General features: G+C 42.9%; 1 protein-coding gene and 1 long non-coding RNA gene across 16 annotated transcripts in view; one reads left to right on the top strand and one right to left on the bottom strand.

Annotated features, from left to right (window-relative positions):
* ERC2 (ELKS/RAB6-interacting/CAST family member 2) overlaps nt 1–15,938 on the top strand; it is a 974,141-nt gene that overhangs the window by 831,637 nt on the left and 126,566 nt on the right. The gene's annotated exons all lie outside the window — the stretch shown is intronic.
* The window catches only part of LOC109389089 (uncharacterized), a 26,484-nt gene that overhangs the window by 4,153 nt on the left and 6,393 nt on the right, over nt 1–15,938 (bottom strand). The window contains exons 2-3 of the long non-coding RNA XR_002125345.1: nt 6,955–7,887; nt 5,221–5,353 (exon numbers count right to left, since the gene is read on the bottom strand). This is a non-coding gene — a long non-coding RNA (uncharacterized LOC109389089). The remainder of the gene's footprint in view (nt 1–5,220; nt 5,354–6,954; nt 7,888–15,938) is intronic.

Here is a 15,938-nt window from a genome sequence, read left to right as displayed (position 1 = left end):
CACACACACACACACACACACTCACACACACACACACACACATACACTATACACACAAAGTACCTACTAAGTGCCAGAGGACTTTATGTATTTTTATCATTTTTTGTTGCTGACAGTGATCCTATGAGGCATGTGATATTGTCGTAGTTTTAACATATGGAAAAACAGCCTTGAGAAAAATTAGTTAACTCATTGAAGGTCATAATAAGTGCCTGGTCTTGTGTTTCAAACACTGGGATTTTCTAAAGCATAAGTCCTCACTTTTCCTGAAACATCAGGTCAAATCTATGTCTTCACATAACTACACTAACTTTTTTTCTTAATAAGTAGCTTTTACGAAGTCTTTCCTTATTACACAAGAAATCCAGGTTTGTTGTAGAACAATTATTCATTTTAACTATTAAGGTTTGAAGCACTCTATATTCTCTTTTATTCATTTTAGACTGAAGAAAGAGGAGGTATTATTATTCTCATTTTATAGATGGCAAAATGGAGGTACTGGGACTTAAAGGACTTGCCAAGATCAACCAACCTGTTGGCAGCTCACTGATGCTCTAACTCAGGTTGCCTGGGCCCTGAGCCTGCACGTGGGGCCGGGCTGCTCTCTCGCACCCCACCCTACTTTTGGCATCTCTCTGACCTCCTTCATCCTGTCCACAAAGGCCTCTTTATCATTATATGTCCGCAGTTGCTTTTGAGCCCACCCTTGCACCCCAAAATCTGGAGGGCATTAGTGAGTTTGGCTCTCATGATTTTTTCCACGTACCTTGAAACCAGGAGGCCTAATATTTATAGTGAAAATTGCTTTGCATTAATAATTCAGTCTCAATTTTATTTAAAATTTAATACTTAGTTTTTTCTAAATATTTTATCTTCGACATTAGATGCTGCCTGAAGTCTGATTTTACTACAATGGGAGCCACAGATTTCTACAAAGATACCCTTGTCCAGTAATATGTTGAAAAGTAATGAGAAAATAATCAGAGCAATTAAGTTGACGCTGTGCCAGAAACTCTATTAAGAATCTGATGTGTATTGACTTGTGTAACTTTCACAACACCCCTATGAGGTAGGAATTCTAGTTATCCTCATTTTACAGATGAAGAAACACAGAGAGGTTGAGTCACTTGCCCAAGATGGCAGCACTAATAAGGAATACGCCTGCAAATTCCTCCAAGTCTGGTAAAATTCAACTTGGTGATAGAGTTGCAGGTACATCAAAAACAGAATCATACCCTAGAAGAGGCATTAGAGACTCCCTTTTTTCCTAACGTTGTATTTTTTTAGAATTTTATATCCACATGGTGATAATTGATTCTCATAATAATTGCTTCAAGGCAAAATAAGATTTTGAAAAATCTTTTCAATCATCAAGGAAATATCAATGTCAAGGAAGCATTCAAGGAAATGTTAGCCCAGCTTTTTATTTAAAAAAGAAGAAAAAGTTGCATTCCAAGTCTATGATTGCTCATCTCATTTTTTACCTTGATCATACTCTGATATCTTTCTTGTAATACTCCTTTAAACAAGACACCTTGATCCTGTTTTAAAATAGTTTATTGTACAAATATACACGTAATTTTGATCTCTGTGTTGATCTAACAAAAATTTAAGGAGAAATGAAAAATTTAACTTTATAAGAAGACATTCTTTGAAAATAAGGTTCACTTTGGGAAAAATACATTATTATTAAATAAAAATAAAAGGCTTAAAGGCTTAACCTATGACTGAAACACACCCGTAGATGGGACAGAATAGCCAAAAAACTTGCACCTGCCTTGTACCTGTGACAAAAACAACCTCTTGCTTAATGTGTGCACTTGCTGACCAACCATAATAGTGTCAGAAGGACATGCTTGCAGAGCCCCACCCTTGAGCGCAGGTAGACCAGTGCTGCACAAAAACTTCGTGCAGCTGAACAGCCACTCCCTCTGAAATGCCTAAGAGTAAATTTCTATGCTATAAATGCTCATGGAAATATAAGCCCATGTAAATAAAGCAGTAACAAGACTTCATCATTATTTACTCTGCAGGCAAATAGAGGCATCCATACACCTGTATATATGTGACTTTCAGTGTAAAATTATCCTTTTTTTTCCAGTCAAGGAAAATATTGATCCTCATCTATTTCTGGACCACTGAGTCTTGAGAGTAAAACACTTCTAAATCCATATGCAATGTGAATTTCACAAGCAAACGCCTCCTCTTCTCTCCCTTCTTCATCCCACCTAATGGGATATTTGACACACTTTGGGGTGGTATGGGAATGGTAGAGTATAATTACATGGAGAGAAAATATCAGGGTAGAAAACAAAATTAATCAATTAAACTTCTGCTCTGAAGAAGGCATGAGAGCCAGAGAGGAAATTTGGGGTGAATGTGTAGAGAGATGGAACTTAGCAGGCTCCTAGGAGAGGGAAAGTGCTCACCCATGAATGATGATGGAATATGGCTGTTCAGGTTCCACTGTTTTCCTCTTTACCTGATAGTGTAAGAAGGAATCTCTGAATTACCCACAAACCCCAACTCTACATGTTCCTCATTGTTTACTCGTTCAACAAACATTGAGTGCCTACTATGGGCCAATAGTGTTTTAGTGCAGCAGAAACTATCTACTCACCAGTGCTGTTTCCCTTTCATGGGTCTAAGGGAAGACTACATTTCCCCAAAATGCAACTGGGTTCTGGCCAATGGAATTTGGGTGTGGGCAACACTTTTATTCTTCACCATAAAATATCCCTCGTGATCCTCTTATGCTCTCAGAAGACATTTAAGACTACTTGAATCAAACTGAAAAACTTAAAGAAATAGCAAGATGGGTGGAAAAGATAGCTAATTGGAGAATATGGAGCTTACAAAAGCACCAAGATAATTGAAGGTAGAAATTTCTGCTCATCTTTTACCACCTTTTCCTGACAAGGTAGGGAAAATGGGACAGGATTGAGAGGGAAGGTTTCTGTGCTGCAAAGAATAATGACCTACCCAGGCTATCTGAATCCAAAAGGAATATATAGTATTCAATTCAAACTATTTTTTAAAGGGAAGATATGTTGGCTTGTATAACTGGGAAGTCGGGTGTAATGGTATCAGGTGTGGCTGGATCCAGGGGATAAAAAAATATCATTAGGACTCTGTCTCTCACCTTCTCTTGGCTTTGCTTTCCCCTAAAGATATTTCATTCTTAAGGAGAATTCTACCAAAAGATTCGCCATAAGATAGAAAAACAGCTGTTGACCTCCCCAGATATTGGGTTGTCGGAAAAGTCATGATATATTTTTTCTGGTTTTCGTTGCAAAAATGCGTCATGACTTTTCCGACAACCCAATATTTATTTAATAATATAGATAGGCCAGAAGCATGAAGGCTCACTCTCTTTATAGTTCCAGCCAAAGTCCCCAGGTGAAACTCATCATACCAGCTTTTACCATGTTCCCATCCATGAACCAATCACTGTGTGGCTCAGAAACAGGATATTTTGATTGGTTTAGGCCCAGGGTCTGACAATGAGCAAAGGGTGATTCTCTGAAGGAAACAAATCAAGTTACTGCTACAAAAAGAAACTATCCTGAAGGATGAGCTAGTGACAAGAGCATGTGCTGCAGGGGGTTTGTTGAAAACCTGCAGGGGGGACTGTCACAGAGTTAAAGACTGGAAGCAGAGCTGAGCTGCCCAGGACTGGATCTAGAGAGTGGGAAGTCTGCATGTTTGTCTTCCATTCCTCCTGTGTTCTCTCTCCTCTCATCCAACTTCCTCTACCTTCATTATACTCTGGCCACAGCCCGCATGCCCCCACAGCCTTTTCATGGACTGACTCAGCCTCCTGGAATCCCTCTTTCTCAATCCCTAGAGGAGGAAGCTCATTGGTCAACCTCAGAACTGGGCCACAAGCTACAGGTCACTGGCCAGATTCCTATTTGCCGGGAGCGGGAGACTTTACTTGGTACAGTCAACTCGAGCAAGTTAGGGCAGATCAAGCTGTTTGTGAGGTTTCTCCTTCCAGGGCTGTAGGTAAGGGAGGATTTTAGAAAGATACGACAGAGAACGCAATAATATGTGTCAAGAACAGACAGAAACTTGGGCAGAATCAGGCCGCAAGGCCACTTCTGGAACGGGAGCCTTGTTGGAAAAACCAGGAATCTCATTCCTTAACAAAGACAGCTGGACAAGGACAGGACTGTCAAGGAAGGAGGAAGGCTAAGTTAGTCACGGAGGAGGCAAACAAAGAATGGAGGCCGGGGCTTGGCTGCTCTAACACAGCCACAGATCTCTACTCCCAGGGAGGTAAAATGCAGCCAGGGGCCCCATGTATCATGGCATCTTTTAATACCAGGCAGCACAGGACTTCCCAGGCAGCCTCCTAAGGCCGCTTCCTCCCAGTGGGACATGGCTCTTCCTGGGGCTCCAGCCCTCTGGGCCTCTCATCCCTCATCAGAGGGATGTCCCACCTCATCTCTCTCAGCCTGATCTAAGTGTAAAGACATCTCTCCCTGCCCTTGATAAACTCATGAGCAACCCAAAAGGTTAAATAATTTTATTAGAAACAAAAATTAAACACACCCCACAGAAACAAAAGTACCATAAATGTATGCAACTTGATTGGCTTGGGTTTGGTCGGGTTCAAAGCAAGGAAGCATATTGTTGAATATGTGTCAAAATTAGCCTAAGCGCTGCACACAGATCACCCTTTTGGCTGATGTTCATTTAAGTTGACCGAGCTTTTGGGCCAAGCAGGATGTTTGGTCTCTCCTAGTCATTCATTCGTTTGTTCATTAGTCCAACAAGTGTTTAAGGGTTTGTTATGGACCAGATATTGCATCCCAGCATATTCTTCCTCTTGGACCTCAGCTCACACTTTCTCTCCCTTCTGTGGGTACCCTAGCTTCCCTGCTCTCCTGGGTATGAATTCACCACCTTTCCTAGCCTCAGAGATCCCTCCAGTGAAATTCTGCACCTGAGTCCCCATACTCTTGAGATCTCTTCTCTGTCGGTTGGTCTGGGGATGTGCTAACTCTACTTCCGAAGATGAAGATGGTGTCCTGGCACCTGGGCCTCGTCGCCCTGGAGGTGGGTGACATATTCCCATGCTGTCTGAGCATCAGCTTCTGGGTACAGCCAAAGCCCTCTTTGGATCCAGTTTTTTCATTAAGAACTACCTCCCACTCTAAGTTCATTTGCAGAGTCAGACAAGTTCACTTACCCTGAATCCAATGAACCACTCACCTGGCTTCGAAATTCTTTCTTCAGGCTGTTCTCAGCCCACAGATAGTGTAAAGGGAGATGTCATAGGCAGTGCTTCCACCAGGGACCATTCATCCTGTTGTCTTTGAACCCAACTCCTGTGTCTCCCTGCCTCCTGCAAGAGGAAGGTGGTGGCCACAGCTGCACTGTTAATACTGTAATGTTGTTTGGTGAGTAAAACTGAAGAAAAAATTTAAAGTTTTCCTGATTTCCTTTTAGTTTTCAAAACAAAGTGGTAGTGATTAGCCAGCCCTATCCACTTTTAAGGAAGTCAATTTAAAACCTGGTAGTCAGCCAAAATCATAAAATATTTGAATGCTGCGCATTTATTAATTAATGTATTTATGTGGGGGATGGGCTAGGACTCTGGTTCCTGTTCTTATGGTGCCCTTTGGCGAAAAGACAGCAAACTCTAACGTGATTCTTTGGGGAATCTCTCTGAAGTAGTAAATCATTCATAGCCAGCCTTTTAATTGAAGGTAGTAATAATTCCAATAATATTATTAAGAACCACCATTAGCGCTGGAAGGACTGAATTCCCTGACGTCATGTCAAAGCTATGCCCAGTGATGACTGCCATGCTGAGCCCCTGGGGGAATAACTTTCATAATCCATTGAAAAGTTATGAGCTCCTTGTGTTTGCACCAAGAAAGAAATCAGCATTAACCATTTGGGAAGCCATGTAAAAATGGAGAAAAGGCTACTTGTACTTTTAACAGCTTAATTAATGGCTGCAAAAGAAGTTAGTTCTCACCAAAACCCCATGGAGGAGGTTGCGATGTGTGTTGACAATGGAAAATTATCCTGATTTTATAGGTGAGGGCAATTTCCAGACGCTAGAAACAAACATGGTCAGGGAGAAAGAAAAAAGATGATTTGTTGTGGAAGAAACAGGGCCCTGGGCCAGCGGGCTCACTGTCTGGGCTGGGACAAGGGCATTCATTGTGTGGGGGGCACTGGACGGAGGAGGAGGAATCCGGGTTAAGAGCCTCACAGAACTGGGCTCAGTTATCGCTTCTGCCATTTGTTAGCTTTCCGACCTTGGGCTAAAAGGATTAACCTTTCAGAACCTTAGTTTCATCATCAATAAAATGGGAAAAATAACAGTAACTAACTTGTGGAGCTGGAGGGGTTGTTCAGATAATGCACGTCAAATTCTTAGCCCAGGGCCTGACTCCCAGACAGTTACTGCTATCTAACATCCTCATTGCTATTCTTTCTTAACTAATGCTACAAATATGTGATAAGCACCTACAATGTACCAAGGACTATGCTAGGCATACAGATGAGTTTCTTCTGAATTTATAGACCAGTGGGGAGATGGCAAAACACAAGTGAACGCATCAGTAAGTAAAATCCTTGCAAATTGTACTGACTTTGAAAGCCTGGCTCCAGTGAGTATGCAATGGATTAGAGCTCCATTTGTACCCAGGAGCAGAGACTGGTTTCTCCTAACTTGGGCTTTGAAGTTGGTCAGTCCTGGGTTAGAACAGCTTGGGTGCCAGTCCCTGTTCCAGGCTGTGTCTTTGGGCAAGTCTTCTATGCTTTTGGCAGTGACTGGAACAGTAGGCGCTCAGTACATAGAATTGTTACCTCAAAAAAGCCCCAACCCATCCATTGAGCGTGTCTGGCCCATGCCTTTCCATCAGTCTCAGAATGACTCTATATTCCTGAGTTAAAAGGAGTGTGGAAGGAGTAGCATTTTCATTTATTTACCTGGGTTCCCGTCTCTGTCTCAGAGGAGTTTGGACAAAAGAGGGTTGTCCTTGGTTTGAGTAGGAAAAGAAGGGATGAACTCCAGGAGAGCCTTCCATCTGCCAGGGCGTCATGATAGGCCTGGTCCCAAGGAGAAATTGGGTGAAACAGGTTGGTTTATAGGATGGTGAATCCCCGGATGGCTGGAAGGGCCCCAGCATACCTGTGAGACCACGAGGGCTCCTGACAATGTTGGGAAAAGTGTGACAGGACACAGGAAATGGTTGGAGTGCAGCTGGGAGGGACTGGTTTCTCACTGCCTCCTGGTTTCCCTTTGAAATATTTGAGCCCAGTGTTAGCACTGGGCTTGTAAGTCATGACTGAGCACTTACTTTGAGAGTGAGTCTGGTTTGTCGTTAGCAGGCTAGGCCTTTTTAGATCATGGGTCTGCAGACTCTGACTTGCAGGCCAAATCCAGGCCCCTTCCTGTCTTTGCAAATAAAGTTTTATTGCCACATAGACACAATCATTCGTTTCTTGTCTGTGGCTCATTTCGTGCTAGGACACAGAGTTCGGTAGTTGTGACAGAGACCATATGGCCCACAAAGCCTAAAGTATGTATTCTTTGGCCCTTTGTAGGAAAAGTTTGCCGACTGCTGATTTAGAACATTATAGTGTGGGTAGGAATATAGTCGTTCACTGATCTATTCATTGAACAAGTAATTATCCACTGTGTAAGGTGCTCTATGCATTGTGCTTGGCCCACAAAGTGTCCCAGGTGCTGTATTCAGTCCTTGTAACAGCTGTGTGAGCCAACGATGTTATCCCATTCTGCACATGGTGAGATGAAAGCTGAGGGAGGCTGAGTGGCTTCCCCAAGGTCATTCAGTCAGCAAGCGGCAGAACCAGGACTAGAATCGCATTTGTTCTTGTTCTCCCCGTTGGTATGAATTACTGTGAGAAGGGAAGAAAGATACAAATGTTGAAAAGAATTCATTTTAAAAATCTTTGATGGAAACTCTCACAATTTAATGTGATGGGTGAATGAAATTGCTACTTACTTGGCAAAGCCTCCGTTGAGATGGTTCTTCATCATGTGTTGTCCTGAACTCACACGCTAATTGCTTTAGACGATATCAAAAAATCATCTGAAAATGTTTTCCCTTGTAATGACATGATTTCACCACAAATGTTGATAAACATTAAAATGACATAAAGCATTTCCTGTTCCAACCTGAGCGAGATCTTGCAGGATTTTCTAAATAGTAGTGTACCTTTACAATAATCAGTGGGTGATTATTTGGATAAGAGGTCAAAAAAGGATGTTTTAAAAAAAACACCAGAAATAATCAAGTGAGGCAGGGTTTCCGTTTCAGAACTGCCAAACAGCCTAAGGAAAGAGAAGAGCTGCCGTCTCGCTTTAACAGGTTAAAAATGAGCTGTCAGCAGTGAGCAAAAGTGAGATTTTGGTTCTGATGCTCATTCTAGACATGGCTTTTGCCAGTGTTTCCATCCGAGAAATGCAAACCAGAGTTTCTAACTGGAAATCGGAGAGGAGCATTTTAGCTGAATGGACCATGCTTCCCTCTAATAACAATTTATGAAGATGGTTTAATCTTACAGTCCAAGTAGAGGTTCTACTGACAAGTTCTCATGTGGACTGATTAGGCTTCCCCTGTAGACATTTTTATCAGACTGATTCATTCCTCTGGAAGAATGCTGGCTTTTACATTTTTTTCAGAAGAGATTCCAAATGGCTTGTCAAGATTACATCTTGCATGTGAATCTCAGCCAGGATTATGTTACAGCCAGGGCTGACAGTATTTAATAGGTAGGTCTCAGGCAGGATCGTAGAAATGAAGCAAGCTGGTCCCAATAAATGGTAGGAGCGTGGATGTATGGTGCACATGCATCCCAAGTAGCCTCAAGGCAGCCTGTGGGTTGGGTATCCTGGGAGAATGCATGGATCCATAAAATGTAATATTTAAATAAAATAAATGACCTCAACTTTTGTCTGTTACTTATGGCATGAGCAGAGTCATATAAACCGTCTTCATGTCTGGAGCATTCCATGGCCTGAATTCCTAACCACCCGTTCAGATCCCTGTCAAAACCATATACCTGGGAAGGGGAGGGGACAGAACCTTTTGTGCAAAGCTGGCCTAATGCAGAGATCTCGACTGCATCTGATAAGCACTGACAGGCTGACCGCATCTGAAGAGGCTCCTTTAGAGTGGCAGGTCCCTGGCCCTGGAACACAAATGGAGCCTCTCCCAAGCCATGTGGGAGGAGGGCAGAGCCTTTCGCCCTGTCCATCTGAGACCCCTGACCTCCAGGCAGGGAATATTTTGTGATGAGGCCTGTAGCCAGAAAGGAAAGGAGATGGGAAACATGTACATCTGAGTCATCTTTGTGTTGATTAAAAATAATCAAGAACAAAATCCTTGAAGGTTTAGTTTTGCTTTTCCCTGAAGGGTCAAAAGAGAAATGCATTAATTCTCCCTGAACTCAGTAGAATGTGAGCTCTAAAAGGGCAGATACTTCACCCATTTTTTCACTTCTGCAGTCCCTCCCAGGTTCCAGACCAGCGCGTGGCACATAGTAGGTACTCAAATATTTGTTGAATGAATGAAAGGCTACTGAGTGTCCATGGATGTATCTGCTGTGTCGACACATGTTAAACACTTATTATATTCTAGGCACTGAAACAAGGAGCAGCCCCTAAGGAGCTCACAGCCCAGCAGAGGGAGACACATATGCCAGCCAATCGTTCCTACCTTTTCAGAACCTGTGGGCAAGAGATGTGGATTTATTTTATAAAATCCCCAAATGTGCCAATCTGTCCACTGGGTTGATAAATAAACAATATAGTATAGTTGACTGTTTTTCAAGTATATGTAGATATGGTGTGGCTGATAAAATAATTTTAAAAGGTTGATGTATTCCTGATCCCTTTTTGTCGGTGTGTGATTTATAAAATTATTGTCATGAGAAGGTCACAGAGCTTTGTGCTTTCACAGCCCATGGTGTCCCCTTCCTACTCCTCATACCTGCTGTCATGTTGCCACTACTTGTGGAGTTTAGTTGGTTTTGCTCGTCTTCACAGCCCCAGTGCCTGGCACAGGCCTGGCATGTCGTAGGGCTGGGCAGATGGATGGATGGATGGATGGAGAAATAAAGGGAACTCTGTATGCCATTTTAAAATGTGGACAGCAACACCTACCTCATGTGGTTGTTACAAGGTTAAATGAGATGACATAGGTGAAGTGTCTGGTTTATAGAGCTAAAAATTAAAGACTATTATTGTTATTATTACTATAAATATGATTATGATGATGAAGATTTAGAGTAGATAAGACAGAACTCCAAAGGTGACACACGAGGCAGTGACTACATCTTCCAAGGTGAGAAATGCCACTCGAGTTATCTGGACACGTTGTGATTTCCCTGCCTTCACATGGAGGTTCCAGTCCCACCCAGCCAGCTGTGTCACATACAGGGAAACCACACGGTCACAACCCGATGGTGCCACAGAAGCTGCAGATGGCGAGCGTCTAACCACGGGTGTTTCGGTGTCCTTCGCTTCTGTGAGCCGTGTCACTCCTCTGCCAAGTGAATTCAGAGCTATGCCTTGCCAGGCTGACAGGACCATTGTGATGCTCACATTCTTCTTTTAAGTGTAAGGTATTAACCTTGCGAGAGTTACTGTTCCTGAGTTTTGAATCATACAGGAATAGTGGTGAAAAGACCGTTCATGTTTTCAGGGGACAGGAAGTGAACCTCCTTCCAGTGTTGGCAAGAGGCATATCGTGATGGCCACGTGCATGGACTCTGGGGCCAGGATGCTCTCCTGGGAGTCCCAGCTTGGCCACTTTCTATTTACATAACTTCAAGTCATGTATCCTCTTCGCTTCTTTTTTCCTGTCTATAAAATGAGAGGTAATAGTACCTAATTCATAATGTTGTTATGAGCATTAAGATAAAGCTTAGCAAATAGGAAGTGCAGAGGGATGGATGGATGGATGGATGGATGGATGGATGGATGGATGGATGGATAGATGGATGAATAAAATAGAGAAGCTTTTAGTTAAGACTGATAGGAACTCCTGGTAGGAATTGCTTATATTTCTTGAGCATTTGCTTTACCAAGTTCTAATCTTCCCATCAACATAACAAGAGAAGTTCTGTTCGTTTTCCTCTTTCAGAGCAAGAGTCAGAGAGGACAGTGACAGTACTGACTTGTCCAAGGGCATATGATGAGTAGGTGGTAGAGCAAGATTCTAATATAAGTCTTTCTGATCCCAAAGTCCTGAGATCTTAGCTCCTGAACTAACACAAGACACCCTAGGAAAGGCCATGTGAAGGAGTAAGTCCTCCACCAACCCTATCACTTAGTGTTTTTAAAGCCCAGCAGTGCAGATTATGCTGGACTCACTTCTGTTTGTTTATGCGCTTATTCATTCATTCAACAATTATTACAGAGTACCTTCTCTGCAGCAAACAGGTATTGAGTGCTTCTCTAGGCCAGACACAGTGCAAGAATTGGTTACTTTTCTTAGAACCCACAAAAGTGGGGAGTTACTCATCTTTGCACTTTCCAGTGCCTAGCAGATGGTAGGCAATAAGGATTCTCTTGACTGGATGGATGAATGGACAGATGGACAACTTGTGGATATTCAGGGAAAAAATAGTGGCAGGATGATATAATGGGAAGACCACATACTAGGAATTTAGAAACTTATGTTCCTTTCTTGGTTTTGCCATCAGCCTGATGAACCCTCATAAGTTATTTTAACCTCTTAGAAACTTAGTTAGCTAACTAACTTCCTTTTTTCTATTCCTTCCTTCCTTCCACAGAATGGTACTGAGGATCTTAGCTGTAGGTTGGTGGTAATTAGGAGAAAGATGATATTGGTCTAAATTATCCCCAAGAGTCCTACCAGCTCTAAATTGTATAACGTAAAGGTAGTTTAGATGAGTTAACGTCTTCTGAGCAGTCTTAAAGTTCTAGGTTAAGATGGCAGTCACCTCAGGCTGCTAAAGGTCCAATAACATAAGGTGAATGAAGTGGGGGATAATTCACACATGGCCAAGCCAGATGTCTTTGCCTCCCCCCACCCTCCCCTTGGGCTCTCACTGAAACCAAAAAAGAGAATGGAGATATGGGAATTTGGGACAATAATCCTTGCCTCCTTCTTTCCATCTCACTCTGTCTCCCAGAGCCTGACAGTTTTCCAGCAATAGATTAAGAGTGAACAGGACCAGATTCCAGTATGAAAAAAATGACTTGAGCCTCATGCACTTCTCTTCTTCAGTCAGTTAGTTCTCTGGTCCAATGTGACTAGGATGCAGAGCCACTGGGCTATGGACCCATCGGTAGTTCTTACCACTTGCCAGCTCTGCAAGTTAGCATGTCAGTGGGCATATAGCACACATTTGCTCTCTGGCTTACATGTTGAGCCTTCCTCTGCTGGTGTGCACAGAGAGAGCCAGCTGTTTAGCAATCCCTCTAGCTCATGCACCCAATGGGAGTTCACTGAGAGAGTAACTTAGCACAGTATCAGGCATGAGCAAGAGTTAGGGCAGACTCCAGGGTCAAGTTTTCTTGGTTGCAATCCCAGTTCCTCCATTTACTGTGAGACCTTGGTCAAAGGACTTAAGATCTCAAAGCTTCAGCTTCCACTTGTGTTCCGTAGGGGATGATGCTGACCGCTCAACATTGTTGCAAAAGTTGAATGAGATCATCTCCATGGAACCACACACAGGGCTGACACACAGTAGATACACAGTAAACAGAAGTGCTTTTTCGTGTTTTTATTGTTGTTCTTTGTGGAATTCTCTCAGGAGCCAATAGTGTGGATTCAGTAGTGATAAAAATCCCTAGATGGTTGTGCAGCCGCCTGTTAGGTGATGGTTGGTGGCCAGCCCAGAACAGTCCATTTGGCCACCGTAATTTGGAAGAAACGTTCCAACCACTCTTCCTACCTCCTACATTTTCTCAAACCTTTTCACCGCCATGTGCTCCTGACTCGAAAACAGGAAGAAACCAAATGAACGTTTAGTTGAGCATGCACTGTAAAGATGGTCCATTTAGTTGGCAGAGCTAGAGTTTTGGAGAGCATGTTTGAAAGACTAGCTTGTAACTTTCGGTGCCAACCCAAAGGTGTGAGGCAATATTTTTTCCTTTTTCTCCTGGAAGGTACACAGCCGCTTTCTAGGGCATTCTCTTGGGTTTCATTGAATTGGCTGTTACGTTTGGAAACCAACTTGTGCATCTGAGCATTTGGAGAAAAGCTGTTGACAACCCTTGCTCTCTTTCAGTCTGTCTCCCTTTGTCCAATATTTAGGAGCCTTGACCAAAACAAAGAGCCCATTGTGTCCCTGGTACAAGCACCAGAACTAAATTAAACATTCATTGAGTCTTAATTAATTGTATTAAGGTTGGGCAATTCCCATTGCTTGGGAAAAAAAACAAAAACCCAAATACTTAATTTACTTGCGATGTGGTGTGTGTCCCCTAGTATTGAACTAAACCACCACGAGACAATCACTCACTTAACAGAAACTGGAGCCTCAGCCCAGGAACTAATTAGCCCCTCTTTCTCTATATATAGCTATCTTCACCACCAAGACCATCTGGAAGTTGTTACCTTCCAAATTCTTTCCATCTCTCTCTCTCTCTCTCTCTCTCTCTCTCTCTCTTTTTCAAACTGATCATTACTACCATGATTCTTTCTTTTTTTCTTATTTTTATGTTACGTGACTTCCCAGTCTTAGATTCTCCAGCGTTATCTAGATCACAGCCCAGCTGCCCTGGACATTTACTCTCTGTTTAATTCTCATGTGGCACACCTATTTTTATGTACTTTTCCCAGTGGCAGAGGGGGGGAAAAATTTTTGTGTAAAGCCCAGAGGCGGAAGCAGGGATGCTTGCCAAGGGCTTTGGGCCTACTCAAGTTGACTATGTGCCCGCCAGGGAGGCCCCTGAGCTCTGTGAAGCCCCTATAGTAGTGTCTTTGATGGTCAGAGACACATGGGGAGTTCTTGGAAGAACTTGGTTTCTTGCCCAACTCATTGAGTGAAAACCACTAATGTAATCTGCCCTTTCTGTGAGGAAAACTTGCCCAAATCGAGGGCTACTATGCTTTGAAAGTCACTAAGGAAGCGTGAAAACTGTCTTAGCTGACAATATACTTTAGGAGAATGGACTCAAATATTTCACGAACCCTTAATTAACCAAAGCCCTCACCCTGACTCTCAAGTGCCCCATCTTGTATGGCCCCTGTGTCCCTCTGCTACCCCTTCTATCACCGTGCCCTGGTTCACTCATTCCTGGAACCCTGGCTTGCTTTCTGTCCTCCAACATATCAAGCTTATTCCCACCTCTGCGCCTACTGTCGCCTGTGCCTGGAACCCACTCCCCTCCATTTTTGCAAGACTAGCTCCTAATCATGTAGGTCTCAGCTTAGCTGTTACTGCCAGAAGTGTCTTTCCCTGACTCCACTATCTGAAGTTCTTCCCCTGCCCTGCAGACCCTCCCCATCACATCCCCGTGTTTTGTGCTTTTGATAGCACGTGTCACCATATGAATTGTTATTTATTTGTGAACATGTCTGCTTATCTTCAGTAGAATATCCATTCATGAGAAGTACTTTTATCTACATGGTTTACCGTTGTGAGCCCAGCCCTGCCATGGTACCTGGCTCTGTGACTGGTTGTTTAGTGAGATAAATTATCGTGGAATAGCTAATACTTGAGTCCTTAGCTTTCTGGGTATAATTACATAATGTAAGTGCTTAGAATCTTTGGCCATTTAGAATACAATCCAAAAATAGCAAGAAGCAAGGAATATTATAAGAAGCTTTGAATTACTCTAGTAAAATCACCAGGAAAACTCAAAATCAAAAGCTAACTTGACTTGAAGTGCTCTCCAAGTCCCCGTAAGTTTCAATACGTGTCAGGTTCATTCCCTGTATTTCTGACATTTTAGAGTCCCTTTTGGAGTAAACCTCTCCCCTCCCTCGCCACCCCAGGCATCAAAGCAGAAACAGACTAACCCTTCCAGAGTTCATTGCTCAGTGGCTTCTGATCGTCTCTGGGAGCCGCGGCCTCCCCATCACCCCACTGCCCTGGCATCTCTTCTGATACAGAGCTTCATATTATATATTGCATGTTGGCTCAAAGTACAGCAAGGCCTGGGGGACTGAGAGTGTAATGAATTCTTGCTTTAATGGAGGGTGGTTCTCATCTTCAAGCCTGGAGGCTGACTCCCTCCAGGCAAGAGGGGATTTCTTTTTTGTCCCTTTACAGTAAGTAGTTCATCTGCTTCTTTTTCCTATTGCTTCCATCCCTACTTCTTAGTCCCAAGTGGCAGAAATCCCTGGATAGCGAAGTTCCTGGTTCTCAACTCCGTTTATATTAAAAATTCCCCATATAAAAAAGGCCTATGGTGTCCAAATTTCAGCAGGGCTGGCAGGACCCTCTCTTCAAAGTATCAAGTGTCAGAGCCTTGAGTCCCAAGGAGGAATACAGTTACATGGGAGTTCAAGTCCACAACCTGCTCTTCAAGCATTTTGATTTTCCTTTCAGTGTCACATTGGATTCAACTAATTCTTTTTCTGGAGGAGAGAAAATATTCTTAACAGCCAGGTTTCTGGCTTGGCTTTCATCTGGGAGGCCTTTAGCTTTCCATCTTCTCTGTTCAATTATTTTCACGGCCCTTTCCGACTAAGCCTTTGAGACTTGAATCCAAGGAAGAAGGGATTCGGGCCTTGTTAGAACCATGCAGGAGACTGTTTCTTAACCAATGACTGGTCTTCATAAACACAGAGTAAACAAAGTAAAAGGAAGGGAATGTTGTGTGAAAGTTGAAGGCATAAGTCAATAAAATGGAAAACATCAATAATAATCATAACAAGAAGTGATCCAACAAAAAGCTGAAAAAGAAACTGAATCTTTGAAAAGATCCAAGATGGTAGCCACTAGCCACATGTGACTATTTAAAT

The sequence above is a fragment of the Hipposideros armiger genome, unplaced genomic scaffold (genome assembly GCF_001890085.2).
Source record: "Hipposideros armiger isolate ML-2016 unplaced genomic scaffold, ASM189008v1 scaffold_220, whole genome shotgun sequence".
Lineage (NCBI taxonomy): Eukaryota > Metazoa > Chordata > Mammalia > Chiroptera > Hipposideridae > Hipposideros > Hipposideros armiger.
This window is presented reverse-complemented; position numbering and strand designations above follow the sequence as displayed.